Here is a 5,596-nt window from a genome sequence, read left to right as displayed (position 1 = left end):
GCCCCGCACGCCGGCGCCGGGCGGGCACACTGGACCAGCGTTCCCAGAACACTCCGCGAAGATGTTCCTGAACTTCATTTCCCAGAGGCTTTAGCTAACGTGTACGTTCGCCGTGCGCTGGGCCACACATTTTCGCCGCCAGTCATTTGCTCCTGACTGTTTCAGGTATGCGTGTGCATTGTAAACTTGTCTGACTGAACTGCTTATAAGAAATACACATCTACTGACCGGACGCAGTGGCTCACGTCTGTAATCTCAGCACCTTGGGAGGCCGAGGTGGGTGGATCACTAGGTCAGAAGTTCGAGACTCAGCCTGGCCAATATGGTGACACCCCGTCTCTATTAAAAATACAAAAATTAGCCGGGCGTGGTGGCGCGCGCCTGTAGCTACTCGGGAGGCTGAGGCAGAAGAATCGCTTGAATCCGGGAGGAAGAGGTTGCAGTCAGCCGAGATCGCGCCACTGCACTCCAGCCTGGGCGGCGGAGAGAGACTCCGTCTCAAAAAAACAAAACAAAACAAAACAAAACAAAACAAAACAAAAAGAAAAGAAAAGAAAAGGAATACACGTCTACACACAGTTTTAAAACGCAAACAATTGTTACCTTTATTACATGTTCTACCTTCTATTTTCTGTTTTACTCTTTTGTCGTTTTGAAAATACTGGTAGTTACCCATTAAAATTGTTTTCACGACTCTCAATTGAGTGGCGACCAACTTTTTTTTTTTTTTTTTTTTTTTTGAGACAGAGTCTAGCTCTGTTGCTCAGGCTGGAGTGCAATGGCGCAATCTCAGCTCACTGCAACCTCCACCTCCCGGGTTCAAGGGATTCTCCTGCCTCAGCCTCCCGAGTAGCTAGGATTACAGGCATGCACCACCATCCCCGGCTAATTTTTGTATTTTTAGTAGAGATGAGGGGTCACCATGTTGGCCAGGCTGGTCTCGAACTCCTGACCTCAAGTGATCCGCCCGCCTCGGCCTCCCAAAGTGCTGGGATTGCAGGCGTGAGCCACTGCGCCCGGCCCCAACATGTTTTTCTAATGCTTAAGGAAACCCGGAGATACTATTCCCACGTTTTGCCACTTAGTAAAGTATTTTATATGCCTGTGTCAGCCAGCACATAGCTGCAAGTGTAGCCCATGGCCAGTCTGTCACTGTGTCCTTGGCAGAAAAAAAGAATCCAACAAATCGGTAGGTTTTTACATTTAAGACATGGCACTTGCATTTTACTATGCTGGCGTGCATCCCCAGCATTTGGATCAGGGGCCAAGGTCAAGTCTCTCAGACTGTTGGCTGACAAACATTAAACCTGGAAATCCTAACACTGAGTATATGAAAAACAATTACAATCAAGGGAACATGATAGAGAAAGCTTCGGTCATCTTAGAGAATGCATATATTGTCATGAAGAGAACATTGGTTTAAAACAAAATGTTGAAGAGAATGAAAAGACAAGTCACAGACTGGGAGAAAATACTTGCAAAATACATATCTGATAAAGGACTGATATCCAAAATATATAAGAACTCTTAAAACTCAACAATAAGGAAACAAACCAATTTAAAAAATAGGCCAAAGACCCTGACAGATGTCACCAAAGAAGATATACAGATGGTAAATAAGCATATGAAAAGATGCTCCACATAAGTCCTCAGGGAAATGCAAATTAAAACAATGGGATGCCACTATACACCTATCAAAATGGCCAAAATCCAGAACCCTGACAATACCAAATGCTGCCAAGGATGTGGAGCAACAGGAACTTTCATTCATTGCTGGTGGGAATGCAAAATATTAGAGCCACGTTGGAGGACAGTTTGACAATTTCTTACAAAACTAAACATACTCTTACCATATGATCTAGTAATTGCGTTCCTTGGTATTTATGCAAAGAAGTTGAAAATGTATGTCCACACAAAACGTGCCCAAGAATGTTTATAGCAGCTTTGTTCATGATAGGCAAAACGTGGAAGCAGCCAAGATGTCCTTCAGTACATGAATGAATACATAAACTATGGTACATTCAGACAATGAAATATTCAGTAAGGAAAAGAAATGAGCTATCAAGCTACCAGAAAGGAAGAAGAACAGAAGAACATTAAGTGCATATTGGTGAGTGAAAGAAGTCAATCTGGAAAAGGCTACATACTGTATAATTCCATCTATATAACATTCCTGAAAAGGCTAATCTATGGAAACAGCAAAGATTAGTGGTTGCCAGGGGCTTAGGGGGAGGGAAAAAGGGAAGAATAGGTGACATTCAGTGGATTTTAAGAGGGAAGAATAAGTGATGTTCAGTGGATTTTTAAGGCAGTGAAACTATTCTGTATGATATTGTAATGGCGAATACATGTTGTTATACATTGTTAAAACCCATAGAATATACAGCACAAAGAGTGAACCATAATATAAACTATGGTCTTTAGCTAATAATAATTTATCACATTGGCTAATCAATTTTAACAAATGTACCACACTAGTGCAAGATGTTAATAATAGAGAAACTGGGGGAGGAGGGGAGAAGGAAGGAGTATACTGAAACTCTACTTTCCGCTCAATTTTTCTATAAACCTAAAACTGTTCCCCAAATTTTATATTAAATTTAAAATATGAGAATGTTAAATATGCTTATGGTAAGGTCTCAGAGGGAAATTCTAATTAGAAATTAGAATTTCAGTACATGATATCCAAAATATATAAGAACTCTTAAAACTCAACAATAAGGAAACAAACCGCAATTAGAAACTGAAGGAATGGTTATCTTGTTATAAAGTGGGAGAGACTTGGCTGAATTGTATTCTATATTTGGGTGGAACTTGAATATTTAGCTGAGAAGACTTCCAAGTAAAATGTGGAATGTGCAACCTGGTTAGTTATTGCTGCTTATGGTGAAATGCATGAGGAAAGAAATAAACTGAGGAAGGAACTATTCAGCAAAAAGGAACCAGCACTCATGATTTGGAAAACTTTTAGCCATACCTTATACAAATGAGGCTTTCAATACATGTTGAGGACACAGAAATATATAATTTTTGTCTTCAGTGACTTCTCTATCTCTATGTTGCCCAAAGTGGCTTTCAACTCCTGACCTCAAGCAATCCTCCCACCTCAGCCTCCCTAAATGCTGGGGTTACAGTCCATAAGCCACTGAACCCAGCCCTCAGAAACCTTTTGTGCTTAAAAAAACACCTCAGCAAAATACAATTCAACTAGTGATATATTTCAACTAAAATTACTAATCAATTGTTGGCTTGTTTTACTGTAACAACGACTAGGGACTGGCCACAGCTGCAATCTTACTTGTTTTACTGGGCTGAAAACAAAAACATGGTAGAATGGATCTCAATAAAGGTAGAGAGTCAGAACTTAGTTGCAGGAAACAAAAACTAGTCCAGTTTCTACTTTAGCCCTAAATTGGAAACAAATCAAATTTCCTTCTATACTTAAAAAGGCAAATTGTCAATTTTTCTTCAAATACAAGGAATACAAAGAATAAATTTTTTTCTATAAAGAAAAAAAAATTAGCTAGGAGTGGTGGTGCATGCTTCTATTCCTAGCTACTCTGGAGGCTGAGGCAGAAGGATGGCTTGTGCCCAAGAGTTCAGGTTACAGTAAGCTATGATGGTGCCACTGCACTCCAGTCTGTGTGATAGAGTAAGACCCTGATTCTAAAATTTTTTAAAATTTCTTAAAAGAGATTTTTGATATTTCTTTGGTATCTAACTTTATTCAAAGCTGGAGTTGCAAATGATTTCAGCAAAAAAAATATAAAATATGCTTGATAAAAATATGTCCACCAAATAAAAAGATGTGATATGCACGAACTATGAACAACAATCTATAGCACAACTTATATTTGTATGGACACCTGGCTACTCCATCAAACTGCTTCATGTCTATCCCCTCAAATTATGGTCTGCCATAAAACTAGTGAATTTCTTTTAGTCTTCTTTTGAGGCTATAGGGGTGAGAGAATCTTTTTTCTCCCCTCTGGAGGTTGGATATTTGAGTCTGAGAAATAAAGCTGCCAGTAGACAGATTAACAGAAGAAAAGGCATACACATTTATTATGCACATATGCACAGGGGTCCCAGAAAGTGTAAGTGAGACTCAAAGAAGGGGTAGATGGTTGAAGCTTAAATAGGACTTGGAGCTACATAAAGAAATAGAAGCTTGAAGGCTCCTGGAACGTGGTGGCGAGAAGCAATGTGAGGGTGAGGGCAGGAACAGCTCTGGGAACAAAGCTTGTCTTATTATACAGATAAAGTCTCTCAAGTAGCAGCCCTCAGAATAGGTGGTGAAGAAAAGAATTGAAGTCTGGCTGGGCGAGATGTCCCAGGCATGGAGACCTTTAGTTTTCTCTCTTGGGATCTGAGTTAATCTTCTCTAGTTAATACAGATTCCAGGAGAGGGTTCATGACAATCTCTTTCCTTCTGGAGGAACTTCCGTAAGTCAAATAAGGGAAACTTCAGTGAAAGCCCCTCCCTGCCATTCAAGAAAGAAAGAGGATCAGGAGGCAGTGGGGCTGCGGAAGGTCAGAGAGACTTTGGTTCTGAGGTTGCTTCTTTAGTTCAAAGTACTCAGCACTTCCAAGAGCCATACTTTGGGGTATCGTTTTCTGAGCCCTAACAAGCCTCCTCAGAAAATCTCTGTCTCTTCCCTTCCCGCTCTTCCTTCGTTTCTTCTCTTCCTCTTCCTCCTCTTCTTTCTCCTTCATCCTCTTCTTTCTATCTCCTGTCCCTCCTTCCTTTCTCTCTTCTCCTTTCTGGTCACTTTCTTCTCTTCCTCTTCCTTCTTGTCCCTCTTCCTCTTCCTTCTTCTCCCTCTTCCTCATTTATCTATTTAGTCGACATGATTTCTTAGCTTGCGATTGTTTCCCTCTTTTCGTAGATTAGTATATGGTTCCAAGAAGTAGATGAAAGCCAATTACAATAATCTGTGCATCCGAAGGGCTCAGGGAAACTCCAGGACCGGCAGCTTTAGACTTCAAGACGGAAGCACAAGAGGAAAAGAAAACATACTGCGTGGGTTAGATTTTGAGAGAAGGAGCGTCTGCCTTGGCCAAAAATCAAAGTAGGATCTGGGGGAACTCATGAACAATCTATAAATTTCTTTCTTAACCCAACTGAAGCGTGGAAGCGCATTGTGAAATGCAAAATGCCGTGCAAACGCGACTGGGTAGATACCGCCTTGGGTTGGTGTGAGCCTAGAGACTTAGGGACCTCATCAGAGCAAGAAAGTGCAAGTAGGCTTTTCTGCATCATTTTCTGGCCCTCCAGTTCAGACACAAATCAAAAGTTAGTCCCTTCTTGAAAGTCATTAGCATTCATCAAGGAGCCTCAATGCGAGGAAGTTTCAAACAAAAACTAAATGTGTCAGGCCCAGATTTAGGGTGAGGGTCTGATTCCACTTCCTTGCGGGGTCAGTTTGGGTCCAGGTGAGAGAGGTACAGTGGTCTCTAGTTTTCTGGAAACGGTACTGCTGATAGAGCAAGGACTCCTTGCGGCTACCCCAGAGAGGTTGGCTTGTCTTATCCAACTTGCATTTCACCTCAGAGTTTCTAATGAACTCGCAGACTCCAGTTTCTTGCGCAGGAA

General features: G+C 41.3%; 1 pseudogene; it reads left to right on the top strand.

Moving 5' to 3' along the window:
• The window catches only part of LOC129473563 (uncharacterized), a 687,223-nt pseudogene that overhangs the window by 343,070 nt on the left and 338,557 nt on the right, over nucleotides 1-5,596 (top strand).

The sequence above is a fragment of the Symphalangus syndactylus genome, chromosome 23, assembly GCF_028878055.3.
Source record: "Symphalangus syndactylus isolate Jambi chromosome 23, NHGRI_mSymSyn1-v2.1_pri, whole genome shotgun sequence".
Lineage (NCBI taxonomy): Eukaryota > Metazoa > Chordata > Mammalia > Primates > Hylobatidae > Symphalangus > Symphalangus syndactylus.
This window is presented reverse-complemented; position numbering and strand designations above follow the sequence as displayed.